General features: G+C 37.9%; 1 protein-coding gene across 1 annotated transcript in view; it reads left to right on the top strand.

Annotated features, from left to right (window-relative positions):
* ADAM12 (ADAM metallopeptidase domain 12) overlaps positions 1 to 15089 on the top strand; it is a 183919-nt gene that overhangs the window by 30597 nt on the left and 138233 nt on the right. The window lies entirely within an intron of this gene.

Raw genomic sequence — 15089 nt, 5'->3', positions numbered from 1 at the left:
GCAGTGGTTGGAGGTCTGAAAGCATGGCCTGTGGTGAGGAGTAAACAACTGGGATGTCGGTCCAGTTGAAAGAGAAAAAGGCTGAGCGGAGACATAATGAATCTTCAAGTATGTAAAAGGCTGCGGGAAAGTAGGAGGCAGTAATTAGTTCCTGTGCCACTGTTAGATATGCTCCCTGTCTAGCAGCAACAAGAAGAATGGCCTTACAAGGCAGCAAGTAAGAGCTCGGTAATGAAGATAATGAGAAAAGGATGTATTTACATGCATACAGTGAGGAAGGGAAGCTTTGAAGTCTCTGAGTGCACTTGGTTTTCAGAAACACCAGAGAAACAGCTGCTAACGAGAGAGGTATAGTTGATCTTGACATGGGGAAGTAACCTCTGCAGTTCCTTAATCCACATTTTCTATGATTTGAAGTGAAGCGAAGACCATTCTTTCTCCTTTATATAAAAATCTGCTTTGCAAGATTTTATCATCTCTAGATTTCAAAGAATAAGATTTGGATTTTTTTTTTATTTTTTATTATTATTATTATATATTTTTTTGATACCTGAACACTTCCTTCACAGGGAACACTTCAATTTCTTGCCTAAGACGAAGACTGTTGACCGATGTCTTTTCTTCCTCTTCCAATTAATAACTTAGCACAGTTTAGAACCAGATTCTAAATAGTATATAGACAACTTAAACTATAATGCTGTCTCAACTGGGCGAAGAGAAAGTGTTCCAGAAGAAGTTGAACCTTTTGTTTTTGTTGTTTTAAATGTTATTATTAATTCAAGGACATTCACTGAAATCACAGAAGCAGATCGGGATGCCAGGGAGGTTGTGATATTTATAACCTGAGGAGGTTGGGTTTAGGGAGGAATTATTTAGGGCTCTGGAAGGACTTGTTAAATTTTGTGTTGTGCTGCAGAGTTCCCAGGTAATCACAGACAAGTCAATTAGCTTCTCCCTGCCATAGCTGCTCATCTGTGAAATGGAGATTGTGTTACGTCTCTGTCTCGCAGACTGGTGCCAACTTATGCATGGGGAGGTTCTCACTTGAGCAGTGGTAGAGGCTGGTATAAACATGCATGACAGTTTTAGAAAACAGTAGTAGACAGCCTGAGGAAATCCTTTCTTTCAGGAGTTTTGGAGATTCAGGAAGGAGATATAAGCCATTCTGTCGAGACAGGTTACAAAAAAATACAATGCCCATGTGAACTGTTGACTGTGCCTTGTAATAACACTTACCTTATTGCCACTTTCCAAAGTATATGGTATAAAATATTGTAAACAAAACTTTCATGGGAAGATTAATCTTTTGAAAGTCTCTTTTGTATATCTTTTTGGATTTTACAGAAAACTTGTTATTTAGAAATATCCAGGCTTCACCAGAGGCTTTCTGGGAGCATAATGCCATTAAACAATGTTGGGTGGCAGCAGCAGACTTGTATCTCTGTCATTTGTTACTCTGAGAAGCATCAAAGCTTCAAAAGCTTTTCAGGAAGGGGGAAGGGAGGAGGGGATTTAACTGCAGTGCATCATAAATAGACCAAATCCTGAGATGACAATTTCAACTGTTTACAATAAGCAAGAAGTAATTCAAAACACATTCTGGGATATTTGGGCTGTAAAGTCCTTCTGGTAGATCACATGGGCTGTGTTTCAGAGCTGTTTTATTTTTAATTAGCAGTGAACAGAGACATGGTGTTGTTTTTTCTGTCTTTTTTTTTTTTTTTGTTCAAAGGATCAACTGAATGGAAACATGTTCAGTTAAGAGCTGGTTGTTCGTTGTTTTTTTTTTTTTTAATTTCTTTTTTTCCTCTCAGTATCTTTTCTGCAGCTTTATGTTAGAAGCTGTGCAGAAAGTAGATTGGATGCTGAGTGTGGCTTATCTGGGGCAGGAAACATGAGGTTGGCCTGTTGGAAATTTTCAGGTGTTCAACATATTTGTTCACTCTGTGCTCCTCGGTGATGTATCTCTTTTGTGGTAGCAACTCTTCCTAATGTTAAGCTGAAAATGTATGATTTTTTTTTTTTAAGGTAGTTAGCTTGTTGTTGTTCTAGGTTGGATAGGAAGGCTCCTCTGTGTCTAAAAGTGAGAATTTTCCCTCATGAAAAAATAAATCTACAAAGCTGATGGGAGCTCAGCCACATATGGCATGGTATATCCATCTAATGCGGATATTGAAATACCCTGTATATCCTAGTCCAGCCCTAGGGACACTGGTGTATTCAAATTTCCATTGCATTTTAATACTTGGGGGAGAAGTGGGGGGGGGGGAAGAAAAGAATAAAAATTAAAAAAAAATAATAATGAAAGAAGAAGCAGAGAATTTGAGACTATCACCAAGGTTTAAATCAACATGTTTTCAGAGCTTTACTGCATTTGCTTAGGCAAAACTGCATACAATGGACTGTTTCAGGTAATCTTTATTAATTCACTGGCTTCTGGTATTGGGGCAGGCAGGCAAAAGCAAAGCAGAACTGTTACAAAAAGTGGTGTTACAAGAAGAGTATGTAGAAGCATACTTGAATGATATGCATATGATATGCATAAAGGCAACTGAGAGCTGTCCAGAAAGGCAGATAGATGTTGTACTGTCCTGATGGGATGATCTGGTAGCCTGGATTTGCAGGGGCACGTTTTCGGAATAGATCCTGTTGCATATAGAATTAAAATAGAGTTTGCAGCATACAACTCTACTTGTTCATCATCTTCTAGCTGCAGGAACAACGGCTGCTTTCTTCCATAATTTCAGTGCTACTGTCTGGTCTATTTTCCCACAGCTCCTATGGGTATTCAGCTCCAGCATCCACAGGCTGAACTGAAAAATGTTCTTACTCCTTCTGTTTTGTTGCACTGGTCCTTGAGACTGAGGTTGGGTAATTGAAACGTTTTATGAGCCTTCTGCAAAATTGGTGGTTTTTTTTTGTTGTTGTTGTTTTCTCACCCTGTGCAGTCAGTTCAGCAAACAAGCAAGAACATTTTTGCTCATGGTAGAGCAGCTGAAGGTGACAGCGAACTTTTCTTTATACTTTTATCACAGGTTGCAAATGCCTTTGAGATGTTTCTTTCTTTGTTATCTTAAAATGCTCTGCTATATCGATTTTTGCTTTTTCTCTAAAGGGCTGAAAATTTCAGCAGTAACCCTGAAGCTAACTAAAATAATTGATTATCCGTTTTTAACCTCCTCTTCAGTTATTTACCTCATGTCCTTCAATGGAGAAAGGGTGTGTTATTTCTAGATGATTTAGTGTAAAGGAGATCTTTGTTGAGCTTTAATATCAATTTATATAACCTTGATAGAGGGGTTATTTTTCAGACCTGCAGGTTTATCTAATATGTCATATGAGAGCTTGTTCTAGAAATATCATTTTATAGCATTTTTACTGAGCCTATAAGCAATAATGAAGCAGATTTTCATAAGACTATTTAGCAATTGAAAATACTTAAGGATATTATCTACAGGAGGAATTAACTGTATATTAGCCTTCTATCTTCTCCTAGTTAGACATCTTTTAAAATGTACTCTATAATTAACGAATACATTTTTTTTTACAGTTTTTTATGTAGATGTTAGTGGAAATGGCATTTTCATCTGTGTTTTGTCTTTGTCTTTGTGGCAAGAAATATTTTGGTCATTAATATTTTTGATCTCTGGGTTATCATTCAGAATAAAACATATGTTTTTGTTCTAGGACATGTTTTCTTAGATAGCTTTTCTGAGCTTTCCATGCTACTTCGTGTCATTTATTTTCTATGAGAATGTATACGTATAAATGTGGTATCTGTAAGTAAAGTATCTTTCAAATTAAGTAGAAAAATGTGAGATGCTGCCCACAGGTTGGCAATATCATTTGCTTTACTAGGAAATCTTCAGATCCTTCTTTCTCTTAGGGCACATTCCAGGACATAAAAATGATTAATGTGTCTTGGAAGTACAGCTTTGGAAAGTTTGTCAAGTTATCTTGAGTAGCCTAAGATTGGGGTGAAATCTCCCCTTCCATTAGTTTAAAAAATATTAATATTTGATCTGTTTTCATATAACTCATTCATCACCTTCAAAAGATCATCAGAGACAAATTACAGCTTGAAAGAGTGGAAATTAGACACCAGCTCCTCACTTCTGGTTCACATTCCAGTATTTGTGATGCAAAAGGGAACTTGAATCCAGAAGCACATCTGTGATTGCAATAACAAATTAGCAAAGAAGATTTAATCTGAGCCACATAATATGAAAAGTTGTTTAGAGAGAATGAAGTCTGAGCTCAGAGATCTTGGCACAGACCTGGTGCAGTGAAGCAGTCTGATTGGAGGGGAGCAGGAGCGATCTGAAAGTGAAGAACAGCATGTGAATTAAGCCAAATAATTAAGTGATTTAAGCATTAATCTGGCCAACCCTCCGAGTTCATTCAGAGAAGCAAAATACGTATCATTGCTTCTCTGGAGATTGTTGCATTGTCAAGGATTCAGCTTAGCCAGGATATTTAGACCTACCCTTTACTTGTATATAAAAAAAAAAATCTTAAATTTCTCATTGTCTGAATCTGATTGTATCTTTTTGTCTTTCAGTAAGTTTCATTTAGTTGCAATTACTCCGGCTTCAAAATCTTGAAATCAAATAAATTAATGAAAATGGAAAATCAGAACTCTTTCCTAATTAAGAACTGAGCTTTTCAAGGAATATGAAAGGATCTAATTTAGAGAAAGATGTTTGGAGAGCATGAAATGTGGCTTGAAGGAGATACATGTGCATTTAATATAACTTACTGAGCACAGCCAGATTTATATTGACGGGAGACAAAAAGCATCTGAAATCCTCTTTCAGTGATAGAATAATTTATGAGCTTTCTTGGAGCGTTTGGAGTTGACTTTCAGTTCAGTGAAATGGGTGGCCATTCCAGTTTGGTTCTTGGTGGACAAAATTGCTGCAGTATTTTGTGTCAGTTCTTTCTGTGCTAGGTAGCTGAACTGTGGAAATACTGGGAGGGATCTGACTGTGCTTTTTGTTTCTGCTCTTCAACGGCTTTGCAAACCTGTATGACGACAGAAAAACCTCTATCCTGAGACTGTCTGAGTTGCAGAGTGCTCTGAGGATGCCGATGGCACTGAAGGGTTGCAAAGAGTGCTCAGGTAGCTCAGATAATGTCCATTATGGGTGCAATTCAGAATGGACTTAATTTTCTATTGACTCTGAAACACACTTCTCTTGATCTGCCAATTCCCCAACATACACAAATACATTGTGCCTGTAGCACCCACGTGTAATATATGCAGCTCATCCCTCCTCAGCATTCCAGACAACTGCTGTGGAAAACATTTTCAGAAATAATCTAGATGATGTGTCATTTCTTATCAGAAGTAATTATCTTGGTAATTCTTTTCCCCACTGTGGCTAGATGTTAAATCTAGTTGTGGGTTCCCCACAAATGTATGCTGCAATAATTACGTGTGCAGAAGGAGAGAGATGTTTCTAAAGAGGTTCAGGTTTGCTGTTCAGTTCCAGGTCTGTTAGAGCATAGCGGATGTGTGGGTGGTAAAACTGAGAGCTATTAGATGGGAATACTCATAGAAAGTGTGGCAGGACAACAGGAGTAAGGTGCATAAAATATAATTACAATGACATGTAGTCTCTGACAGAGTCCATGCTTGACCTTGATTTCTGAGGAAGGCAGAAGACCATAATGTTGTAATCAAGTATCTGTTAAAAGGAGGTCACAGTCCCCATTGTACTTACAGAAAGGAGGAATTTTACTTTTAAAACTACGCGTGGTGGAACAATCTACTAAGCCCAAATGGGATGTACTAAATCTACATGGCATAGTCCTCAAAGAAGTTCATGTACATTTAAAATTGGCAAATATCAACAGCTGTTCATTCACATTATAATTACCCAAATTGCAAAGGGCTGTCTGCAACAAGTTCTGTTTAGTAACTCAGACTACCCAGACCCACTGCAATTGCTTTCTAGCTGCCAGCTCTATTAAGTTTTGTTTTGTAACAGTTTACTACAGAACAGACATGTTTGTTTTCTCTGCACAGCCTTCCACAAAGCATTGTTTAAGCAGCACATAAAGTATTCCAACAATGAGGTACTTTTTGCTCCCATCTGTTTGATAGCAAAATGAACAGTTGTGATTCGTCCATATAGTGTAAATACTGTATAATGACTATGGGTTTACTTTGAGCAAAGTCCAGGTTATTTCATTCCTGTGCCAGGTTTTAGTCCCTCTTGGAGTTAGCAAGAGACTTCTGATGCTGGGGCTGATCTTTTCAGTTACTAAACCTACCTCTAACAGAGCAACCCATCAGTGACCAGGGTGGTGGTAATAGGCTGCCACGAGCAGCCCTGACAGCACAGCAGGTGCCAGGAGGATCAGATGCCATGTGCTTTTCATACCTTTGAGGCCGTGTAGTGTCTAGTCTTTTCCAACTCGAAGGCAACATGGATACTCCCCCAGAGGTTTACAGGGCTGTGGGTATTGCCATTTTATTCTTCTAGGGTAACACAGTAAGGAAAAACAGCGGAGAGAAGGACTTATTTTTAACCAGCCTCTTATCCTTCTCCTTTTTTTTACCATTAAAAAGACTTTTATATTTACAGTTCTTTCAGAAAGCTAAAATCTGCACAGATGCAATCAGCCTACTGCCAGCGTGATGGAGAGCAGACAGGGCAGGGGCTCTCCAGCCATCTCAGTGAGCATGTGGCAATAGCAAACTCCACACCTCTCCATCAGACTCACATTAAAAATCACTTCTCAGGACCCATTTCCAAGCTGGGGATCAACCAGCTGTATTGGGTAGAAAGTCCTTTGCTTCATGAAGTCAGGTCCTCACCTGGATGACAAAATTTGGTGGCATCAGGTAGCTTTATGGAGATTGTCCTTCAAAGGGGTGGCAGGCAGCACCCTAGGTAGAGGTCTGTTTGGGATAAAGTGCAATAAATGAGAGCTGGCTAAAAGCATGTGTGTTATTTAATTTTTGTCTTTAATAGCTGTTCTTAATACAAAATTGAGTTCGCAGTTTGGTGCAGTCATCTCTATTCAGTCAAAAACACATGTTGTTTCCTTTTTCTTTCTTCCTTCCTTTGTGAATCGTGAATCTAACGAATCGCCTGCTTCCAGATGCTGAGCAGACTCCTTGCAGGTCATCAGGCATGCAGGGAAGTGTAATAAATACATGCTGAATGTTGGTTTGTGTTGGTTTGCATCCATCCTGCTGCAAAGATACAGGAAGGGCTTCAATACTTTGCATTGGCTGGTTTGTGTTACAACACGCCACCTTCTCCCAAACCACATCCTGAGGCCAAGGATAGCGTAGCTCGCTCCTGACCAGCTTTCTCAGAGTATTGGCAACACCAGCTCCATTGTCATAATTCACTAATGTTTGTTCTCTGAACTTGTTTTTAGGAATCTTTGAAAGATTGTTTTCAAATTTTGTCCTGAAAAGCAAGCATTGATTTTGACCTATTCTTAACCATTAACTATTCTTCTTCTTAGTTCAGCAGATAATTGGATAACTATTTTAAAAGCCAAGGCTGGCCCATTTGCTCTGTTTAGTTGTAATTACATAGAAAGAATACATTTGATCTTTTTTTTTTTTTTTTTAAACACATAAACTGTGTAGTTACTGTTAATCCTTGTGTTGATGGCCATATGCACTTAAATATGTTTTAGCACAACTTCCGTGCTTGATAAAGCAAATATGGTGCAAACATTGAACTCAGTTTCATGCCTGACTTTCTACTGACACCAAATAAATTCATAGCATAACAAGTCAGCCTCAGAAGATGCCGATTTCTTTAAAACATCAAACTGGTTATTTTGGATTTCCTCTTGGAATATTTGATCCATAATGTTATGACATTCTGAACATGTTTTAGTTAGGTTATTCTTTAATTTAAAAAAAAGAAGAAAAGAAAAAAAGTAAATCAGGAATACTCGCGAAAAGGCTGTAGCTAAATTGTAAGCAAGCTTTCCTTTTCCCAGAGCAGTCATTGGCTTTGTATTTCTGCATGGAAACCAGGAAACTGTGTGCTAGAGCTGTGTAGTTTTATTGATTTTGGTCTGGCACAATTAACTTCTCAGTTTCCTCTTTCTTGAGCGTTATTTGCTTGAATTTTTAACTCTGCACAGGGATGCTGGGACACCAACAGTGAGCAGGAATCTGTTAATTTAAAAAGCCTTTTATAGAGATTTGTAAGAGATTTGTCACATGTTGCCAAATAAACTGATGGCCAGAGGCTGGGACTCTGAGCGGTATAGAAGCAGTGCACCTCATTCTTTTTTTTTTTTTTTTTTTAATTTTAATTGAAAATCTTTTTAGTCTGTGAAGGGAATTTGGGTCATTCCCAAGGCTGTCCTACAGCTCCTGTTTTATGCACGTCATGTGAGCTCCATGTCTGTGGAACTCCTCGGAGTTCTCTGTTCCTGTAGGGAAGCTTGTAAGAGAAGAGGCAGAAGAGCCTTTGCCCTGTCCCTGCCTTGGGACCTCATGTGCAATGGTTTCTGCTGGTTTCTGCTGTGCCTTGTGGTGTGAAGCTATCCACATGCAGCTGGCTGGCAATGTAGGAAGCAGGAGCAAGAAGGTGGAAAAGAGTGACTACCACCAAGAAACAGGTTGAGTTGCTCTACAAGAAAGAAAAAGAAAAAAAAGTAAAAAAGAAAAAAAAATGGAGGTTCAGATTAGAAACTGTGTCTTCCAGGTAGAAGGAGCTTGCATCTGTTTGTATTGCCAGCAAGAAAACAAACAGTAGATCATTCTATTTTTGAAGAGTCAGTGCATCTTAGAGCTGGGAACAAACCTGGAAGTCCTTTGGTTTTGTGCATTACTGGAGTGGCTCAGCCAATTTGTTAAGGGGCTGTGATTCTTTGCTACTCCAGTAAAAAAAAAAAGATCTGCCGCAAAACCCTCTGTTCTCTTTGTTACTACTCATTATATACAGCCACAGGGATACATGCTTGTCATTTGACAGTAAGGAAAGCACAGCTGAGTTCACTGCCCTGAGGAGCTTGCAATACAATATGAATTAAATGTTTATACTTTTCATGTCTGCATGAAATATCACTTGATTTTGGAGGTGTTTGCAAGAAACACAGCCTCTTGTGTTCACTTCTAAACTAAAGCCAAAAGAAAAGAAATAAATATGCATTGATTTAAAAGCAATGCATACAATTTATTGTATTCTTTGTCACTCGTAATTATCTTAAATGTATATAATTTGTAGACAGCTTGCACTGCAGATTATTGGATTGAATTACAGTTATCATGGTAAGATTCCCCAGATAGCTTTATTTCTTATAGATTTTCCAGATTTTTCCTCTTTGTGTACTACAGATAGTGGAGGGGTAATATCAGCTCAAGGATATAATACCTGTAAGCACACCTTTTAGATTGTGGAGGCACCAACACAAAACATCAGTGTGCAACAAATAAGGGACAAAAAGATATTTTCATGTAGATAGCACAAAATGGCATAGATTTTATCCCTGCTGGAGATAATGTACTCTTTTCTCAGTTACACAATTTCTAATTCTTGATGCTAGCTATTCAGACACAAGAAAAAACACCTAGCTTTGTATGGCATGTAGCTATCTGATGCATCTCAAATGTCCATGACTTCCAGAGCTATGTTTAAGAGCATAAACTTATGACCCTCACAGTATTGTTATTGTTTGTTTTTATTTGTTTGTTTCTTTTAGTCTGTGTGTGTTTTGTTTGTTTGTATGTGTGTGTTGGAATTTATCTTTTCAGAAACGTAGAGGATAAAGTAAATACGGTCATATCCTCGGAGTAATTCTTGATGTTTTTTGCTCAATTTAAGACTCCCTGGATTAAAAATTACCTTCAAATTTTCCCCTGGTGGAATACTTTGGCTATCACATCATATACTCTTGTTTGACCTATGTCAGTAGTGGGGGAAATCAGGTTACCAAACTGCAATAGTCCTCACTGACTGTCTTCAGCCAGTGATGAGTGGGTAATTTCTGCATGAATAAGCTATGTGTATAGTTTAATCCTAAATACGTACTGAAGTTCTAGAAGCACGTTCTGGTTTCTCTGTACTTTGAAGACATCTCTTCCCTAATCCTCTGTTTTCATAAACAAATGTTGATTTGCTTCTGCATCCAATTGCCTTGTATAACACTGTGTTAAACCACCATTCGTGACTATATACATGGCAGAGCTGGGCTGCCTTCATGGTAGCTAGTCAGAACAAATCATCCTCACCTCTTGTATCTTCATGTATCCTATGGGAAAAGTGTACTTAGGCTGCTAAGGTCTGCTACATCAATGCATATCTCTGACAAGCTTTGTGCAAGGCTGGCGTGGCTTCCAAAGTCTCTTCTCTTGTGCTTGTCACTGACAATGTGATTTCTTTACTTTGAACTAAATCCCAGACAAGTAATTATTAAATGTGACATTTTATGAGTTTTGCTGGGTTTTTATTTTTGGTCCACGTTGGATGTTAGGAAGCTTGGTGCATACAACTAATTGCAGTTTATAGTTTTTAAAAAATTAGACGGCTTTTCCTCACAATCTTGCCCATCTCAACCCATTTCAAGCTAGGAATGTCCCACCAGTGAGGTGTGAGGATAATTCATGCAGTCTGTGGCCTGATATGTCACAGGCACTTCACAGATGTAGGTCAACTTGATGGCACATGCAAAGTCAGCCCTGTTGCAAGGTTGGCTTTAGTGAAGCTAGTAGCAGTTCTGGAGGGAGTGGAAACCACTTTGTTGGATTAAACAAATCTGCCTGTTTCAATCTGCCATGCAAGGATATTACTGAAAACTTAATTTGAAACCAGAGAAACAAAATAATCCCTTTTGGTTCTATTTCTTGTGCTGATCCTTATTCTCAAATACTGGATTTGGATATCTGAAACAGCTGAAAATGCATTTGGCTTTCCAAATGAATTAATGCTTCTGTTTTGAGCTTATTTACACTCTTTCTCTTGTCTTTAGATATCTCCTTTTATTTCTATTATGTAGTTGCTAGAATATTTTTTTCTTTAAACTTTTATGTGCTGGTCTAACTCATATATCTTAATCCAATAAAATCCTTTATGGAGAGGAAGGTGTAAAAAACATATGCACTAGGACTGTCTGCTTCATCGGTTCTCTCTCTCTTCAGATGTAATAAGAAATGACTCAAAATATTCTATCCCAATCTCAACAGTCAGTATCAAGGGAAAAGCTAACAGCACTGCAACGTGATTACAGTGCGTGCCAAATCCACAGCCCAAAGGAAGAGATGATCCAGCCGTGATTAAGACTTTTTCCTAGATTACTGTGCAGAAAAATATGCTCAGTGACAACTACTTTGTATTGAAATTCCAGAATGGGCATCCCACCAAGGTGAACAAATCTACTCGAAATGGATAGCTACTAGTATTTCAGACATAGAAAACTGTGTGTGTGTGTCTGTGTGTGTGTGTGTATGTGGCTGTTATATCAATATTATTAGAAAGTACTCCATGAAAGTATGAGACTTTCAAGGTCTGCTGCTGAGGCTCTGTCTTGGTATTCGTGTTGATGTGATAAAACATGAGCAACTAAGGGAAATATATATGTGTTTATATATATATGTATATATATATAGTATTGCTGGTTTTGAGCTACTATTGCAATGTCCTGATGCCTTCACGGGAAGGAAGTTGCCTATCTGCTCACCACTGCATTTAGGGAGCACGTCTTTAAAATACTTTGTGTCGTATGTAGACAAAGACAGGAGTTTGAAAACTTGTTCGCTTTTCATGTTGGTGGAAAGTGGCAGAAGGGGTGAGTGAAGCACAAAACGAGTTGAGGTGCAAGAGCTAGGCTCAGCTGGAGGGTTTAGCTGTTTCCCGTAGCAGAGTGCGGGTGTCCCAGCCCAGAGGTGACTCTGCGGTACACCTGGGCTGCCCGCACCCTCTCCAGGCTCACAGGGGAAGCCCTCAGTCCCCAAACCATCCTTTCTTTTCTCTTTCTAATTAAAGATCTGGAGATCAATGTGAATTAAGTGGGAGGGTGGGAGCACTTAAAAGTACTTGAAAGCATGTATTAATTAAACTACCTTTTCTTGTGCATATTGATTTTAGTTCTGTTGTGGGAAAACAAACAAACAACTGTGACTCAGAAACAGCCTCTCACCAGGTTCCAGTTTTTCCAGAAAGCCTGTATTCATTTATTATGTGCTTTATCAGAGAGAGTTCTTGCTTGGCTTTAACTAAAAGTTCATTACTTATTGTTTCACTGATTTCAGAATATTATCACTATGACCAAACTAACATCCCTTAGCAAGCAAGCAAACAAGGAACAATTTAATGGGTGAAATACCTTTTTTTTTTTTTTTCATTGACAAATTTTGATGGGGATTTTGAAAGTAAATGCTCTAAATAAGAGGAGAAAGTGATGGAGAGTACTCTTCAGTCATCCTGAGGTCAGTTTTACCTCTTAGGATATCAAGGAACAGCTTGTGTGCATTGATGAGATACTCCACAAATACATTGTCAAAAAGAAAAGAGCAAATTGAAGTTAAAGTAGAAAGAACTAAAAAACGTAAATCAGTAGAGAAAAGAAAGGTCAAAACATTCACAATTATTTATTATTATGGTGTAAATAATTATGGTATTTGTTGTGGTGTTAAAGAATATGGTGTAAATGGTTCCATAAGGTTCACTTTAACTTCTGTCAGGTTTGATAATTTTAAAGCGATCATATGTGGAATAAGTTTTGGTATCAATATGGAAATTATTTATTCTGATTCTTAAGAAAGTCTTATAGCAAGTTGTTCTTTATAAAAGTTTCTGAGCAGAAGAGTCTGTGTACTCACAATGTGCTTTTTTATCATTTAAACAAAAAATATAAAACAGCTATATAATATCAGTGTTTACAGTAATTGCCATTTCATCTTGCAATTCAGTTTTGAAAATATTGATTGTAAGGAGAGAGTACTACAGTGTTTCATGAGACTTGAAATGAGTTTTTAAGGTCTTGTAGCAGAACCGCGTAAGTACTTTAATGGAGAGCTCACCGGTACTGCTGGGAAAAAATAAAAAATAAAATAAAATAAAATTCATTTTTTTCATTAATTTCACAAGTGTATACTTTAGCAAGGAAAAAAAAAAACTTTCTGAATGATCTTTGCTTTTCTTTCACATTAGAAATGTATCATTTTAAGTGCCTATGTGTTTCCAAATACCATAGCACCTGAGCAGTCTGTAATTTTTACTGTATTTATGCTTACGACTACCAGCCAGAATAGGAAAATGTATAGTTTCATCTCTTCCCAGATGGCATAAAAGAAAATGAGCCACTTGCTTGAAAAATATTTCTGTGATAAATCAGGGATCTAAACCAGGGTCTCCTGCAAAACAGTCCAGCATCCTAACTGGAGACATTATTGTGTTCAATAATGAGTAGTTTCAGCTTTAGGAATTCTCTGAGAGATAGTTTTTGTCTTGTAGAAGTCTGTTTTATACTGCAGCTGCTTTTTTAACTTTACAACTTAGCAACATCAACTGACTGTCAAATAAGTACCAGTGAGAATTCATGAATAAACATGGTTATCATTTACATACTAAGAGGGCCTTTAGCTGAAAGGAACCCATTTGTGCTCCTGCAATATATTAATTATTTACTGTGTTATATTGTAATTAATTGTATTCTACTCTCTCAAAACTCTCTAGTATGTATCTCTTACAGGGTTTGGAACCAATGCACTAATATTAAAGTGGTAATCAACATTGTCTCTAAATATTCATGCCAATAAATGACTCCCATGTGTTTGCTGAATGCCAAGGATAGGCTGAAGCTTTTATTTAGCATTCTAGTTGGATCTAGTTCCTACAAAGTTCACATAGATGAAGAATTTCAATATTGTTGCTGTTTTGCATGGGGAGAGGGAAACATGTCTGAATTTGCACGAGCAGTGAGGCAGGACACTGAGAAGAAAGCAATGGTATCTCAGTCACAATCTGCACTTAATAATGCCTGAGAGAACCGGGGAGTTGTCAGCTATTTTTTATTATAACAAAATTACAATTTTGTTTAGTCTACGACAGTCTCCTCATAATTTCACTTTTTAATAAACATTTACAATTTTCCAAATCATTTAAAAATTCTTGCATTTTATGGGTGGGGTGCTCTGACCGTCACACAGCCAAGGCTGCATCACGGCACCACTGCAGCAATCACACATTCAGACATATTTCCCAATAAATCAATTAAATACAATACCCCTAAAGATTAGACTGCCTCAGTTTGGCAATTGGCTGGCATAAATCTTCAGAAAAGTGTATTGAGCGTGCAGAGGAACAACTGATTTATTGAGCTACTGTCAGAATTTCAAAACAAGGAAATACTGTCTCGCAACCCTGTAAGTTTGTTTAACAAAATGTAAGTTAAGTGTAAACGGTCTTAGAATACATGTGAGTGCAGACCTCTGGATTAAGAGTAGCTAGCAGATTGTAAACTGTGCTTTCTCGTTTGGTGCTCTAAGAGCCCGTATAGGTGCTCTGCCCCTCCTGCAGTGTTTAAGCCCCCGCTCCCTCCCACTTCCAGGATTGAATGTATCACCACTGTGTGCAGACTTTTCTGATGCTTTTTCACAGCCCCCGAAGTGGTGAATTCACCTTCAGATACTTGAGATGAAAAAGAACTTGTTTTACCGTCAGGGGAAGAGCAATATGGAGATTGCACAGAGTCGTGTTGGTGCTGAAAATACAATCCAGATGTCCTGACCCCTGCTCCATGCCAGAGTGCGGGATTTCTGTGCGCTCTGCTCTTGATGTCTTGTTTAGAAATTTCTCTTGCATGCTTGTATGTGTACAAATACTTTGTCTATTGTTCTCACAGAGATTCTTGATAATATTGCTAGCCATATTTCTAATTGCTCCAACACCAATTCTTTTTCTAGCTAAATCTTATTTTTTTTTTTCTTACGAAACAACATGTATTAAAATATGTAGCTGTTTATAGGGAACAAGTAGTTCAGCATGACGATACTTGATGTTTAGTTTCCATGATGGTCTTAGATCTGCATCGCATGTGGGGTCCTTCCTGCACGCAAATATTTAACATGCTCAGCCCTAAGGGAAGAACTATTTCTGTTAGAG

This window comes from Cygnus olor, chromosome 7 (assembly GCF_009769625.2).
Source record: "Cygnus olor isolate bCygOlo1 chromosome 7, bCygOlo1.pri.v2, whole genome shotgun sequence".
Classification (NCBI taxonomy): Eukaryota; Metazoa; Chordata; class Aves; order Anseriformes; family Anatidae; genus Cygnus; species Cygnus olor.
This window is presented reverse-complemented; position numbering and strand designations above follow the sequence as displayed.